Here is a 17,915-nt window from a genome sequence, read left to right on the forward strand (position 1 = left end):
AAAGTCTATGTAAATTACATCTATTGCTTTATCTTGGTCGAGTACAGTAGTCCATATGTTTTTGCAGTGTAGGAGTTGTAGGTTGCAGGACAATTTTTTCCTGAAACCAAATTGTTTTTTGGAGAGTAGGTTGTTTGACTCTAAGTGGAGGGTGATGAATTGATTAATAATTGATTTCATGACTTTGCACATGACACAACACAGTGAGATTGGTCTGTAGTTTTCAACCAGGCTGGGGTCACCTTTTTTGAAGATAGGGATGACCGTAGCTAAGGACCATAGGTTCGATAAGGAGCTGTTTTTGAATGATATATCATATATAATGCTTAGGAGTTCTGCTATGGCAGAGGGAAGCTTTTTTAAGAAGTATGCACATAGTCCATCGGGGCCAATATATGGGGATGGTTTTAGATTATGTAATGCCTTTTCTATGTTATCTTCTGTAAAGTCAATATATAGTTGATTATTACATATAGTTGTGGTACAACTGGGAAATGTGGGGCATGAGCCATTTCTGTTAACAAAGACTGAGCTAAAGAATGTGTTGAAGAGGTTGACCTTAACAGCTTCATCACTGCAGTCTTTCCCATTTGGTCCCTTTAGAGGTGGCATAATTCTTGAGTCTTTAAGTTTGGCATTTACAAAATTGTAGAAGGTGCGGGTAGATTTTGTACATAGGAGGTTTTCCTCCTGTTTGCAGTAATAATTTGTGCATTTTGCCTTTATCTGTCGGCATAAGGTGTTGTATCAGTTGTTAAAGTTTGCTATATAGCTACTTTTGTTTTTACGCCATAGTGATTTTTTTTAATTAGAGTTTTCTTATTGTTATGTTTTTTTTAAGGGGTTACTAATGGTACATATAGTTTAATCTCAAGTTCAAGTAAGAATGCATTATAATGGTCTTCTGTAGTATTACAGTTAGAGAACAGAATATGCCAATCAAAAGATGATAGGTCGGCATCTATGAGATCATAGTTGGCTTTTCTGAAATTATATTTGGAAATCCATCATTATGATCTTCTTTGTGAGGCCGTAAATTGAGACAAAAGTCAATCATACTGTGGTCACTATTTAAAAGGGTTCTTGTATTTGTAGGCCATAAATTGAGTTTGAGCTGTTGCAGAAGATGAAATCAAGGCATTTGTTGAGTCTAGTGTTGTTAGTTATTAATTGATCCAGTCCCAGTGTAGTAGCGACATTGTACAGGGTTGCATGTATGGGTTCGGATGTACATTTGTTTAGGGTCAAATCTATAAGAGATAGATTGAGGTCACCAAGGAAAATAAGAAGGTGTGAACAACAGGCAGCCCCTGTCAGCAGTGAAGTTTGTTTGCATTAACTATGTCATAACCTGGGGCTCTGTAGCATAATAAGAAGCAGATAATGGTATTTAAGGACAGTTCATGAACGATGGTCTCTGGAAGAGCAAGCTTTTGTGTAATTTGAATCTTTCTTAGATTTAGGGATTTTTTATAGAAGATAGCAACTCCACCTTCTCTACAGATTTCGTGATCTGACTGATAAACGTGATATTCTCTGATTGTGGTAATGGAGTCTGGAAAAGATGCATTCAACCATGTCTCACAGACAAATATAATATTGAATGTGGCTGGGCTCAGTAAGATGAAGAATTCATGCATTTTGTTTGTGAGGCTTCTTGTGTTGAGTAGTTTGCATTTTAGATATGTAGTAGTGGGTCTGGAGGAAGTAAGGGGCATGCATGCCTATTGTTGGATGTTGGGGTGATGGTTATTGGGATTTAAGTTGAAGGTCTTGCTTTTGATACATTCTGTGTGGTAGTCAATGTATAGGTTAGTATTTCCTTGATCTTATAGTCTTTTGGGTTCAGAGCATAATTCATAGGACTGTAAACGTTGCTGTAAGGTTAGGTCAGGGTGAGAACGGAGATTCTTATGGTTGATGTTGCTCTTGGCAAGTGAGTTTATAGTGTAAAAGTATTTTCATTTGCTTAATTCATTTTTGCAAACAACCCTGCAGAAGCGTGGGGCCAACGAGTCGTCACTGTTTTCGAATTCTGGGCCGATGCAGGAAATGTTGAGTATTTCATCAGGAGAGATGCTTGATGCTTGATAGCCACTGATGATGTTGTGGACATTTGTGATGTCATCATTGTCACTGTTGTCTTCAAGGCCAAATAAGATGGCATTGGGACGTTTCGGTTCGCGCTCGATGGCTTCTTTGATGAGGATTGGGTTATTATTATTATTTGTTGGATTTGTGTTTTTTTGTGAAATGGGTTGTGGTTGCAGTTGTTGAGTAAAGATGTGGTTTGCAGCTATTGGATGTTCATTTTTTTGTGTTGTGCCTTTTTTCCCCCCTAGGTTAGTTAATCTTGTTTTAATAGTGTCCAGGGATTCTACTATGGTGTCAAGGGATGTTATTTGTGTTTCTAAGATATCAACTCTTTCGAACAGGGCAGTATATTTGTCCAGTTTGGGTCTGCACGGTGGACAGAAATATGGCAACCCATGGTTGGATGATTCTAAGAATTGATCTATTTGCTTGGATAATCTCAAGCAGTTGTGGTAAGCGTATTTGTCACATAGAGAACATTTGATGGAATTTTCATTCTCCTGTAAAGGTTCTTGACATATATGGCATATTGTGGTTCATTGGTGGGGATTTCTTTTTTGGGGGGTTGTGGTTTGGCATTGGATTTTTTTTCCTGGCATGGTGGGTTTGTTGAGATGGTTTGTTGGTTAAATTGTTCAATCAAACAAGATCAATAACAATATTGCTCCAATCAACTAATTCCACTAATAATGCTAGTCAAGTAATTTCACTAATTAACAATCACCCTAATCAATTAATTACTCTAATCACTAATCACACAGGTCAATTAATTTCACTAATAATTAATTTTACTAATCAGTTAAATTACACTGATTGGTATCCACATTATTTGCACTAGACATTCTAATCACACTAATCAATCAAACAATTGATCAATTATTTTACTGAAATTATTATAGAGACATTATTTTATAAGACATCATTATCTAATCATTGATATATGTCTTGAGATCATAAAGTTATACATTTTGAGGTAATGAAGCGATCAGTGTTATAAGTATTGAAGAAATGAGGTAGTAAGTCAGCAAATAAAGGGTTATTGCTTTGCTGGTGATCCTCTTGGTGAGAAAGATTTATTGCTTTGCTGGCTGTTGTTATCTGATCTACTTGTATAGCTGACTCTGATTTCAGCTGGCAGGAAATCTCGGCTCAGGGAGTCTCTGCCCAGGGAATTTTGATGAGGTAGAAGTTGAAGGCACGTGGTTTCTTTTTGTTTGAATGGCTTCAAAGCAATTGTTTTTTGGTGAGGTAGAGATTAGTAGTGAAAGGCTTATTCTTAAAGTTTTAAAACTCAGACAACCCCCTTCTAGCTCAGAATCGCACTCCTCATCCACTTTCAGTTTGGAATTGAGTTTGCAGCCTGCTCTCGGCCCACTTCCAGCTCAGAATCGTGCTGTTCTCAGTCTCTCAGACTTCACTGATTTTTCTCAAATTTTGGGTCCCTGTTATTTCCCTGTTATTTCAGCTCTCTGCTATCAACTTCTTTCTAGACTCCCTCGCTCTCTGCTGATCTCAGCTGAACTCAGCCTCTCGCGGATCTCTCTGTTATTAGCTCCTCTCGAGTCTCCTTCACTCTCCACTGATCACAGTATGGTTCTCGGGGCTCAAAATCGTGTTCCTCAGTCTCCTTCCAGTATCAGCTAGCATGATTGGATATTTAATTCGATCTCCCTCTTGGGTCCTGGTAAGCTGTAGTCTCAGGCTCTATAGTCTCTCTTTGTCTATCAGTTGGCTATTTTTTTTGTAAAAATTTTTATTTGGGTTTTCACAAAACATAATACAAATAAAATATCTTTTTGTGAGAATAGCATAATCCTGGATTATCACTTCTCCATACAGACACAAACTCAATTTCATATTTATCTTTGTATTCTATTCCAAGGGTCGCCAACCTTTTGGACTTCAGGGACCACTAAACTCATAATATTAGATCCCAGGGACTACTAACCGATTCTGTGGGCATGGCCTAATTTGTGGGTGTGGCTTGGTGGTCATGTGACTGGCTGGGCATGGCTTGTATGTAAATATTATAAATATTTATATAAATATTGAATTTTTTATAAAGAAGAGAAACTTTTATCCAAAATTAGGCAAAGCAGGCACATTGAGTTGCTCACAGAATCACAGATTCATTCAGAGATCTATCTATCTGCCATTGGCTAGCTCAGTCTGTCACATAAAATTTGCTTGCAAGCAAACTCATAAAATTTGCTAACAAGTAAACTCACAAAATTAACTCACAACATACCATGCCTGTAAATATTGAATTTTTTATTTAAAAAAGAGCAACTTTACCCAAAATCAAGCAAGGCAGGCAGGCAGATTGAGTTGCTCACAGAATCACAGATTCATTCAGAGAGCTATCTATCTGCCATTGGCTAGCTCAGTCTGTCACATAAAATTTGCTTGCAAGCAAACTCATAAAATTTGCTAACAAGTAAACTCACAAAATTAACTCACAACATACCATGCCTGTAAATATTGAATTTTTTATTTAAAAAAGAGCAACTTTACCCAAAATCAAGCAAGGCAGGCAGGCAGATTGAGTTGCTCACAAAATCACAGATTCATTCAGAGAGCTATCTATCTGCCATTGGCTAGCTCAGTCTGTCACATAAAATTTGCTAGCAAGCAAACTCACAAAATTAACTCGCAACACACCATGCATGTAAATATTGATTTTTTTTTTATAAAAAAGAGCAACTTTTACCCAAAATCAGGCAAAGCAAGCAGATTGAGTTGCTCACGGAAACATTCAGTGATCTGTCTATCTGCCATCGGCTAGCTCAGTCTCTCAAATTTGCTTGCTGTGAGTCTGCACTGAATTGCTTGCAAGCAAACAGTCCTAAGGGAGGTTCGGCTGTGCTGAGCCGAAGATCTAAAAGACTAGCTAGAAAGCAAGAAATCCAACCATTTCCTGCTTCCTAGCTAATCTAAATCTCCTGGCACAGCAGAACAGATGATGGTTGGAAAAAGGAAAAATAGCAATTTAGCAGGCAAGTTTACTGGGTAAGGAGTGAGTGGGCGGGGAGGGTTCCCATGGGCCATGTGGGTAGCGCAGCATTGTGTTTCTGTGCAGTCTGGATTAATTGCTTTGTGGGGGTGCTCTGGGGACAAGATTTCTCTGCGGCCCACCAAAATTTTCTCACGGCCCACCAGTAGGCTGCAGCCCACCAGTTGGCAACCGCTGTTCTATTGCATATCTTATTACTATTTTAGCATTTTCTCAGTGATTTTTCCCTTCCCTTAGTTTTCTCAACCTTGTTTTTAATTATCTCATTCCTTTCTAAATTCAATTATATATCTTTTTCTAAGTTTCGATATCTTTCAAATCATTATATTTATATTTTTGTCTGTCCTGTTCCAATTTCATATTTTCTTTTCTCATTAAACAAAATTTTCCCCTTTAGTTACTGATTGGAGTATGACACCTTTGTATCTTTTAGTTTTTGTCCATTCCAATCTTATTTAAACTTCAATTTATACCTTTACAATTATAACATTCAATATCTAAACTCTATTTTATAAAACATAAATTTTGCCAATCAAATTCTGCTTGGTACATTCTTAAAATACACACTAAGTTCTTAAAGAGAAAATATATATATATAACAATCGTACATAAAATACTTATTCTATTCCAATTCAGCTCAACCATTAATGTTAGTTACAATCTTCCATTAATATTAATTAATATCTTTTCAATTAAATATCATACTTCCTTAGGAACACTTATAATATTTCCATATTTTTTTCATATTTCTTTCATATTTCTCTTCACTTAAATTTTTATCAATAATTAATAACAATTAAAATGTTCCCATCCTTTCCTAATTTCATTCTCTCATTCTCTTTATTTCATTTATTTATTAACAAACATTCCATTCCATTACAATAAGTATTTTATCTATCACTTTAATCACAGTTGTTTCATATTTTCTATATTCATTTCTATTTCTAATATAACAATGCTATCTTATGTACCCTTGCAAAATCCTCTCTTTCAATTAAATTTTCACCCATTGTCTCTATGTCTTCTAAATAGGCTTATACCTTTAATCCTTGTATGTTTTCCCTGTTTCTCTATATCCTGTTTCTGTCCTTTATAACTTCTTTTCCTTTCCTTCTTCCCCCTCTTCTTCTCTCTCCCCTTTTGACCCCTTGTCTCTCTAATTCTAATACTCTCTTCTGTAATCCTCTCTTCTGTTTCTTCCTAATATTGTAATTGCTTTTCAAACTGTTCTTTTTTGGGTTGTTTTTTAAGATCTTAAATTTTTCACTCCCTTTTCCCCCTTTCCTTTTTCCCCCACATAGAATTACTTATTCATTAAAGGTGGCTTCCTCTTTGTCCTGCCCTTCTTGTTCTGGAAGCATTTCTTGTTGTTTCTCATAGTTCAAGATCTCCATTTCTAAGAATTGAAATACGAAGCCAAAAAAACCTCTTCCTTCTTGTGCATCTTCTTTCTGTTTTTTAAGTTCCATTTTCAGCTCTTCCAAGAGTGATGCCATTTTAAAAACTTTTAAACAACCACCTGATTGATTTTAGTTATTTAAATCCAATAACCAAAAATCCAAAAATCACCAAATAATCCAAATAATCCAAAACTGTTTCTTCTTGCTTCTTTTTTCCACTTTCTCTTCCTGGGGTTTCAGTTAGAATGCATCTTTTAGGAATCTTGTTAAAGTTTCATTGTTAATTCCTTTTACTTCCAGGTGGTCTTCTCCATTTTTCCAGATCCCATCCTTTTATTTTTTTTCCTTTTCTCTCCTTTCCTTCTTTTAAAAGTTTTTAAATATCCAAAAATCTTTATTATCCCTTTGACATTTTATTCTTAGCTTAAATGCCTATTAATGTCAAAATAATTTTTTTATCAATTTCTTACTGAAGTCTCTTAGCTGTCAATATGGGGGGAAGGAAATAAAAAAAACCAAATCTTTCCCCTCCCCTCTCTCCTTTGCTGCTTCAAAAATCTTTTTTGGGAACAAGTTATTCTATATAGTTCAAATTCCAGGCTCCTTATGTTGTTGCTTTTTCAGTTCAACCCAGTCAGTCAAAACTTTCTCTTCTTATCTTCCTCCTGCACAATCTTTTCTGGTTGGGTTCTTCTTTGAGGTGGCCATTTCTGACCACCACTGCAACTGCCTTCGGGAAAAGGAGTAATGGCCAGCTGAAGAAGAGAGATGCGACTCTCATTGACCCTGCGGGCAGTCTCCCCTCTCTTCACCACCTCTACAGGGTGGCTTTTGCCCTGAATCCAGCCAGCTCAGGGGGCTCTGGCAGCGAGCATGGATTGAAACCGTGCACGATTGTGGATTTTGGTCGGTTGCCAAAGAAGCTCAAAACAGAAGTCCGTCTATCAGTTGGCTATTGACTTGGTCTCCTTAGGATTCTTTTCCAGTTTCAGCCTCCCTTTTGGATCTCCAGGGCAGCTATCCAAGATAGAAGCTGCAAAGCCGAAACCTAGTTATCAGGAAAAGTACTTACAGAGAACCTAAAGCACTAGGTTAGAAACCTTAGCATGAAAGTCGACAGATCACCTTGAGCCAGTCACACTCCTCAGCCAAACTTATCTCACTGGGTTGTCATTAGGAAAATAGAAGGAGGAAGGAATATTAGATATGTAACATTTTGTGGGATATTGCACTGGGTTAGATAGTATTGCTTTTCAAAGAAAAAAGTCATGTACTAGTTATTTAACTCAAGCAATACTTCGAATTTCTCAATGTTAATTAACAAGATGAGAAGAGGTTATTACTTCTAACCTGTGACTGAACAGAATTTTCATTATCAGAAACATTGATTTCAATGAAAGAGACATGGGGTCCTTTTATGCATGTAAAAATTTTCCATTGAAGTGACACAATAATTTCATATGAACGATCATATCACAATGATCAGAATGTTATATATTCTCTTAACAAAAGATAATTGGCTCAACCTTGTTATAATATTACAAAATTTAAAACTACTTTCCCCTGATCTGGCATCCAACATCATTCTAGCTGAGTCTGTTTTAAAATGTTGTAGGGAGATATGTTGTCTCCCTGGAGCAAAAACCAAGTATGTGGCTGAGAACCTAACCAAAATAATTAGGCCCTCAGATCTGGCACCAGTTAACAGTGGTGTCCCCCAAGACAGTATTTTAGGACCCACGTTCTTTCTGTTTTACATCAATGACCTATGGAATCATATTAAAAGCAGCTGCATTCTCTTCACCAATGATGTAAAATTATTTAACACCACTGACAAGGCTGCTGCGCTCCAAAGTGACCTTGACTATGTGTCAGAATATTCACACATTTGGGAACTCCAAACCTCAACTAATAAATGTTCTGTCCAGCACATTGGCAAAAAAAAATCAGAACACCAAATAGAAGTTGGGTGGAAATGATCTCGTAGATGACCCTCAGATTGTCAAGGACCTAGAAGTACTCATCTCAAACAATCTAAGCCCCAGAGCTCACTGTAACTGACCTCTGGCTTTTCTCTACTTTTCAAATGTGCTGCCACTGCCATGTTCTAGGTGCCGGCCCCGCAGGTCCACCTCAATGAGTCCGCTGCACCAGAGGGATCTGCCCAAACAAGTCAGAGAAGAGCAGTGCACCAAATCAATGGGGTGAACCTGAGAGAGGAAAAGAGAGGGAAAGAAAAGAAAGAGAAAAAAAGAGGGAAGAAAAGAAAGAAAAAGGGGAAAGAAACAAAAAGGGACAGACAAAGAAAGGGGGGATGGAAGGAAGGGACAGAAAGAAAAAGAAATAAAGGAGAGAGGGAGGGAGGGAGAAGAAAGATGAGATATTTATTCTAGTCCAATCACCTGCTCCAGCAGGGTTAGAAGGGAGTGTGTGTGTGTGTGTTTGTGTGTTCTCCTTGTAAGTTTTCAGTACATTTTGGTTTTTCCTTCTTCAGAATTGGCACTGTAATACATTGGGGAAAAGTAATATTTTTAGGGTGGAGGTCTGGTCCAATGGATCCTGTTTAAAGCCTCAAAAAAATGTGAGAGCGTCCTGATAGTCTTGACCATGTGTGTCCACAAAACCTTTAATAGAAACCAAAGATGTTTCAATGTGCTGGCAAAGATGTTTCAATGTGGAAAAGGGCCTCAGTCTTCAATCTGATGCATCAGGTCTCTCTCTCTCTCTCTCTCTATCTCTCTGTCTCTCTCTCCCCCTCCCTCCCTCCCTCCCTCCCTCCCTCCCAGACTGGCTTTGCTCTACTTTCCCTATGTGCCTGCAGGGCTGGTGCTTCGAATATGGATGGATGGATGGAGAGAGAGAGAGGGAAAGAGAGAGAGAGGGAGGGAGGGAGGGAGGCAGGCAGGCAGGCAGACCTTTTGGATGAATGTATGGATAGATAGGTAGGTAAGTAGGCAGGCAGGCAGGCAAGCAGCAGGAAGACAGACAGACAAACAGACAGACCTTTTGGATAGATGTATCGATAGGTAGATAGATCTATATTGGTAGATGGATAGATAGGTATGTAGGTGGGTAGGTAGGTAGACAGAAAGACAGACAGACAGGCAGGCAGGCAGGAAGGCAGACAGATCTTTTGGATGGATGGATGGATGGATGGATGGATGGATGGATGGATGGATGGATGGATGGATAGATGGATGGACGGACAGACAGACAGACAGAATGCGACAGCCGTGGTACTTTGGGAAAGTAGAGCTACTTTCTCAATGTGCTGCTGCTGCTGCGTTCAACACGCTGGCTCCACAGGCTCACCCCATTGAGCCCCGTGCAACAGTCAATGGAGTGAGCCTGCAGCGCCAGCGCCTCAAACTCCCCTGCCACCTCTTAGTGCCCCCAAGGGGGCTGGCAGAGGGGCGCTAAGAGGCGGCAGGGGGGTGTTCGAGGTGCCACTGCTGCCGCATTCGAGGCACCGGCTACAGAGCAGTGCAACAGTCAATGGGGAGAGCCTGCAGGGCTGGTGCCTCAAACGCCCCCGCTGCCTCTTATTGCCCCTTTGCCAGCCCTCTTGCCTCTTAGCGCCCCCCCAAAGCATCCCACCGCCCCTCAGGAGGAGGTACTGCCCACTTTGGGAACTACTTCTATAGAGCCTTAGTAAGACCACACCTAAAATACTGCATTTAGATGAAAAGATGTTGAGACTCTAGAAAGAGTGCAGAGAAGAACAAGCAAGATGATTAGGGGACTAAACCGTATAAAGAATGGTTACAGGAACTGGGCATGGCTAGTCTAGTGAAGAGAAGGACTAGGGGAGATATGATAGCAGTGTTTCAATATTTGAGGCCTGCCACAGAAAGGAGTGAGTCAAGCTATTTTCCAAAGCACCTGAAGGACAGATAAGGAATAATGAATGGAAACTGAACAAATTTAGAAGAGAAGAGATAGAAGAGATTCAACCTGGAAATAGGAAGAAATGACAGTGAGAACAATCAATCAGTTTGCCTTCAGAAGTTGTGAGAGCTTAATCACCAGAAGATTTCAAGAAGAGACTGGACTGCCATCTCTGAAAAATGGTGTAGTCTGCTTGGGCAGGGGGCTGGACTAGATGACCTACAAGGTGCTTTCTAACTCTGTTAATCTGTATCTGTATCTGATACACTAAATGCACACAGAACAATAATTGCTTTGAAGATAACCACAGTTATTCCATTATTTTTTAGGCAAAAGTGCCCTAGGTGAGTAAGAATGTATAATTGGGCTGGAAAAATATGTACCATGACATTATGAATGATCTTCAAGATATACTTTTCACTTTTCCATGGAGTTGTGAGTGGAGTTAGTAAACTAGATATGTGTCAGATCCCTATTGTGATACTGCATTCCTGTGGGGAGAGGGCCTGGACACATTTTTTTAGCTTATTGCCTCTTCCAATTTCCCGTACATCCTGTATCCCCCTAGTTTATAGCCTTTATCCTGCCTGGTGCCTATGTGCCCTAAGCTTGATTTATCTTTGGGGGGAATGTAATAAGGGGGGGGGCATGTGTTTTGTCTCAGTCCTGAAGCCTCCTGTAAGATGAACCTGGGAATTACTTCTTATCTCTTTCTCAGGCCAGGCCATTCTAACAGCATCTTCACACATGTGGATTGGCTAATACAACCTCGGACTGAGGGAAGGGTATCCTAACTCTATTGCCTAAGGGGGACTTTACATTCTGCTTTCCTTTGTCCTGCAATCATTCTCTTTCAATAAAAAGTTCCTTTTGAAATGCTGAAGTTTTAAGAGTCTTTACTTTCTTTGAACAGAGTGGAGAGGCAGATCCTTACCGTATGTTAACAATACTTAAGAAAAACTGAGGCCTAGAGCAAACAAATTACAAGCTAGAAAAATCTGGAATTGTAAAAGCTGAGACATTTTAATTGAACATAATTCTATTGGAGACTATTAAATTACCTCAGTGGAATAGTTGCACAAAACACATGCTAATGAGACAAAAAAATGTAAATGGGTAAACTGAAAAAATTAGATACCCCAGTGTAAGACAGGCTGAATGCTGATCATAGGAAATATGAATAATTTATGTTTTCTTTAAATGTGGAATGTAAATTTGTTTGGAATTAATTTCTGTGGGGAAATCAGTACACAATTAATATTTCTGTCTCTTAGGGCAGCATTTTTCACCCTACAAAATATTATTATTGTTATTGTTGCTATTGTTATTTTATGCTGCTATTTGAGTAAAATGGGAAAATAGCCCTGGCAAGCACAATTACACTAAGGAGATGGTAAAAAGCAAAATAGATTTATTTCTTGGCTAAATGCATTACATTCTGGATAAACTGGAGCCAGATTCTCCGAATAACTTGGCATGTTTAGATCATGTTGAAAACATAAAAGCATCAACAAAATGCCAAGGCTCCTCAGATGCTATAAGAACTGGCATTGTTTGATCCTTCCATGACCTTCAAATTTCTTAAAGCAGCTGCTGCAATGAAAAAGCATATTTATAGCTTAAAAAAAAAAAAGGTTATCATATAACTCCATTTAATGGTAAGCAACATCAGGCAAGGATAGGGAAAAAAAGGAAATACTCAGCCAAAGAAATTCAGTGCCTGATATATAAAAAAAGAAGAGGCTTAAAAGAATGTATATCATGCTTTTCAATTCATTATACTTTTCCTTACCTTCCTATCTTTAAGTATCTGTGCTTCCACAATATTGATGATACACTGCTTCGTTCAATTCTTTTTATTCTTTAAATTTCATATATCTTTCTTTTGGAGTATCTCATCTATTTTAGCCAGCCATTTTTTGTTCTTCCCCTTATATTGGCCATTCACTCTCCCCCACCCCCATATATATATGTGTTGCAGGTTGACCTACATTCTTTTTCTTTATGTGATCAAGTGTGGACTGCAACTCCCAGAATTCTCCCAAATAATAAAAATAATTAGCTGCCCAATCAAAGGCTCATCCCATAAACTAAAGCAGGGGTGTCAAACTAGCAGGCTGTGGACTGGATGCATTACATGCATGCCACACCTACCCCAGCTCCACGAAGGGGGAAAATGTCACAAAATATCATGTGATGGTAACATGACATCACGAGTTTGATAATCGTGGACATCGGGGTTTCAAATTTAAACTCACAAGTAATGGTTCATATAGTGAATATTTGCACAAAATGGAGTTATTTTTCTGCATGATATGTTAAAGAATTCTAGGAGTTGAGGTCCATACATCTAAAAATTGCTACGGTTGAGAAAACACAGGCACTTGAGTGCCTTTCTTTCAAACTAGCTGCTCAATTTCCATTTGATTTATTATCTTCTGCTCTAACTGCTTTCTTGTTTTATCACATACAAAATTCCCTTAAAGAATTTCTCTTGGCATACCCAACTCCCATAAAACAACATAGATTGACACATGCTTTTCTACACAGCCTTTCTGGTTCTTTTGGCAATCATTAATTCCACACACTAGTTGTCAAACAATTTTGAATGTCTTAATATTTCTCTATTTTCCAATCTTGGATGAACATTCTGTTAAACTACATACAATTATTTACTTTAGTTTTTGTCATTTATGTATGGTTTGCAATTTTATTCAATTTCTTGGTAAAACACAGCTATCTTCGTATTTGATATATTAATTTTCAGATTCATACTCCTCGCTGCTTAATGCAGTAACATTTGTTGCATGTCATTTGTTTTCTCAGCCATTATTATGGCATATTCTGCATACCAAAGCCATGATTTGAATAAATATGTATTTTTGTAAACAATAAGCATTGCTTATATATTCATCTATAAATACATTAAACATCCAAGAAACATCACATATACTTGTCTTACTCTCTACTGAGTTTGAGTCACTCTCTAAGTATTGTGTTTATTCAGTGGTGGGATTCAAATAATTTAACAACAAGTTCTCTGCCCTAATGACCAGCTGGGTGGCTATGGCTGAGTGGTCATCTGACTGGGTGGCCGTGGCCAACTAGAGATCACTCATGTCAAGGGGCACCTCTCTTCACCCCACTTGCCTGGCTTCCTGAGCTCTTCTGGTCTTTGTCTATTAATTAGTCTACTACTACAGTGTCTGGTTAATTATCTAATGCCTGCCTATCCTTCTGAATCTGGAACTCTAACAGATTCTTAGCTCTATTATTCTTCACAATCTTCTGTGGAAACTCCTTGATGGCTGCCGGGGGAATTCTGGGAGTTAACGTCTATACATTTTTCAGCTGAGAGACACTGATCTACCACTTGGGTTCTAATTAGTGTGTAAATTCAGAGGCGGGATTCAGCCAGTTCGAACTGGTTCACACGAACTGGTTATTAAGATTTTGTGCAGTTCAGAGAATTGAACCACCGGCTGACCTCACCCACTCCACCCACCATGCCCCTCCCAGTCACTCCTTATCTCACCTCACCTACCTTGGCCAGTTCCTAGAGTCACACCAGAGGTATAGCTTCTGCTCATCTCTGGTTCCCTTGCTTGCATTGACCATGTGGCCCAGCTGATCTGCCTGATGAGTCTTTCTTTGCTTCTCACCCAGCTGCCTCCCATGCAGTCCCCATGGCCCAGCGTGTTTGCCTGACTTCTCACATGGTCCCCGCAGCCCAGCCTGATTGCCTGCCTTTCCTGCTGCCTTTCCACATGGTCCCCGCAGCCCAGCCTGCTGGCCTGCTGTAGAGTCTGTCTCTCCTCCCCATTCAAGAAAGCACAAATTCTTGAAGTTTCAGCTTTTCAAAAGGAAACTTTTATTGAAAGGAAGGTGATTGCAAGACAAAAGCAAATTATGCTCTAAGTTCCCCGTAGGCAGTTCCATTAGGATAAAGGAGTTCTAACACCCCCCCAATCCAATGTTGAATTGAGCCAATCCACAGGTGTGAAGATGTTGTGAAAATGATTTTCCTGGGAAGGAGATAAGGGACTGTTCCCAGGCTCTGCTCTCTGGAGGCTTCAGAACTGAGACAAAACAGATGGCCCTCCACGCTTACACATTCTCCAAAGGCAAATCAAAGCACAGGGCAGATAGGTGTCAGAGTTAGGGTTATAAACTAAGGGATTAGAGGCTATGTAGGAAACAGAAAGAGGGTAATAAGTGAATACATGATCCAGGCCCACCTCTCCCCTCCCCACAGAAATGGCAGTATCACAATAGGGATCGGACACCTGCCTTCTTTGCAGGGAAGGGAAGTGGCCAGGCTGCTGCTTTCATTGGGGCGCATGGAGCAAGACAGAGCTCCTCTTGCTGTCTCTTCTCCTCCCACATTGCCGGGCATAGCAGGGCTTCCTGCCCCTCACTTAGCCATTCGCCCCCTTCTTTGATGCAATTTGAGAATGTGGAAGGTGAGGAGGAGGTGGAGCGAGGGAGAAAGTGGCCTGCCTTCCTGGGAAGAGAGGCAACTGGGAAACAGCAGGAAATGGCATGGGCGAATGAAAGGTCATGCATGGCTGGGCATGCTCCTGGGCATGCAGGAGGAGGCATGGCGCAATGGGCTGTTTTGTCCGTTGCTGATGGAGCCACCAACTGCAATGTAGAAACAGGAAATGGAGCAGCCAGCATGAGGCAAGGGAAAGGAGCAGGGAGAAGAAAGGGAAAGTAGCCTCCTCCTTGCCTCGTGCCAGCCACTCCATTGCCCATTTTGCCATTGCAGACCCACGCCATGGAGCTTTCCTTACCCACAGCTGCCCAGATGCCCTTGCTTCCCCCAAGCATTTCTTTGCCTTCCAGATTTCCAGCTTCATTGTATTTCTCACGATTGTGTGCAGGGAAACAAAAATTTGTGGGACTAAAAAAAATAAAAATCATTCAATCAATTCCAACTTCGCGATGGTGAGTGGGAAAAACTCTTCTGCCCACGAAAGCCTTGTCTTTGACAGCTGACAGCAAAAGACAGAGCAAGAGCTGCCTGGAAGAAGTCAGTTGGCCCAGGAGTCAGCTAGGAATACCCTTTCTCTCCTGCCCTATCCCTCTCCTCCCAACCTGCCACGCTCCCAAATTGTATTGAAGAAGGGGCAGGTGGCTAAATGTGGGGCAGGAAGCCCTGCCATGCCCGGCAACAGGGAGGAGAAGAGACAGTAAGAGGAGCTTCATCATGCTCCACATGCTTCAATGAAAGGCAATGGCAGCCTGGCTGCTTCCCTTCCCTGCAAAAAGGCAGGCAAACATGTTAGGCCACAGGGAGTGCGTGAGAGGCAGCAGGGAAGGCAGGCAAGCAGGTGGGCCTTGGAGACTGCATGGGAAGGCAGGCAAATAGGATGGGCCACAGGGACCATGTGATAGGCAGCTGGGCAAGAAGCGAAGGAAGATTCACCAGGAAGAGATCAGCTGGGCTGCGTGGTTGAGACAAATGAGGGAACCAGAGAGCAGCAGCAGCTATGCCTCTGGCATGATTCTACGCTCTGGCCAATGTAGGCGAGATGAGATAAGGAGTGACTGGGAGGGGTGAGGTGGGTGGGGAGGGCAAAGCCAGCCAGTGGCATGATTAGCTGGTCTTCTGAACTGTGCAAAATCTTAACCAGTTCATCTGAACTGGCTGAATCCCACCTCTGTGTTTATTCTCACATATGTTCTGATTCCCTCATAAACTGTATCACAGCTGAAAGTCACACCCATTTCCAAAATTTTGCTCATTGGCCATTTTTTCTCCTTTCAGTTTAATTTTTTTGTTAATTATCTTCCCAGATGCATTTAACAAACTAATTCCTTTTGTTACCTTTCACTTCACTAGTGGGATTATAATATTCTTGTAACTGTCAGGCACAGATGCAATCTTTACACATTTAAATAAGTTGCATAGCCACTCTGTTAGGAAATTGCATCCATTTTTTAACATTTGGTATGCACCCACAGCTTTATTATTTTTCAATGTACTTGAAATACTAATGACTTTCTTTTCATCAATTGTTTTCTTGAACACTAACATTTACAGCATTTGCTCCAATTTCACCTCTTAACTTATCACTATCATTCTCATACAAATCTCTGAAATTCTTAGTGCTTTTTTAATAATCTAGAATTTAAAGGCACTTTAAAATTATTATTTTTATTATGCTTCACATCTTTACTCCATTTTATTTCATGAATGTAGGATTATTTTCTCCATACATTGCAAAATGAATATTAATGCTGATAAAAATACTATAAAATGTTAGTATTTACTATAAAATCTGAAGTAAATGTCCTGTTTTAAAAATGACTTTTCAACATCAAATTATTATTTATTAATATCCTTTCCTTATACTACATACCGTATTTATCGGCGTATAACACGCACAGGCGTATAACACGCATTCCCTTTAAGAGGGAAATTTCAGGAAAAAAATATGCGGCGGGCGCAGCGCTGACATCACGTCACGATGCTGCCGCCGCTAAGGCACTATTGGGAACGGGATCCCTTAAAGAGGATTCCGCTCCTTGACATCGGCGTATAACACGCATACATCATTTGCCCCCTATTTTCAGGGGGGAAAAGTGCGTGTTATACGCCGATAAATACGGTAATTTTTAAAAGAACATTGTTTGTCAGGACTGATTGCTAGATATTCTATAAGCATGTCTGACATTTTTCACAAAAATAAACAAACTAAAGTAATATTTTCTAATTTTTAACTTTCAACACTACAGGATTCCATTTTATCATAGCTCTGTTCTAAATACATAGAAAGCAACACAAATACATAGAAAGCAACAAAAATTGATTAATAAACTGCATTGTTAGACTAATAATGGATCAAATACAGTAGTATTTTTAATCATTTTATGGGGTGTTTGGCATGTAAGTATTAAAAGTAAACCTAGTAACTAGTAAAACCATTATGGTGGCCACAAAGTTCCAACTATGGACTAAGTAATGTTACAGCAATATAGCAATAGCAATTGCACTTAGACTTATATACTGTTTCACAGTACTTTACAGCCCTCTCTAAGAGGTTTACAGAGTCAATATATTGCCCCCCAACCTCATGTTACTGACCTTGGAAGGATGGAAGGCTGAATCAACTTTGAACCTCTCAGAATTTATCTTCTGGAGTGAGCTGGGAGTTAGCCTGCAGTATCACATTCTAGCCACTGTGTCACCATGGATCCTGATACTTTTATTTTCTCACCTATGTACAACAACCTTTAAAAAAAAAAGACATAAGAGCAAATCAGAAAGATGTTCATAAGGATTAAAAGAATTAACAGCTTTGCTTTACAAAGGAAAATTCAAGAACATAACTGTTAAGTTTGAGCAATGAGAGGCTGAACCAGAGCATGAGTGCAACAGTACTTTATTTACAAATAAAGGGCTGACCGTGCTTGCCAAGCCTGGAACTGGCTCGCAGCAATCAGCAGCCAGTTGGACCCCGCAGCCTGCTTTTATAGCTGGCTGCTGGGGAGGACCAACCAATGGGAATGGG

The sequence above is a fragment of the Pseudonaja textilis genome, chromosome Z, assembly GCF_049901715.1.
Source record: "Pseudonaja textilis isolate UNSWEBS1 chromosome Z, rPseTex1.2, whole genome shotgun sequence".
In the NCBI taxonomy this organism is placed as follows: domain Eukaryota; kingdom Metazoa; phylum Chordata; class Lepidosauria; order Squamata; family Elapidae; genus Pseudonaja; species Pseudonaja textilis.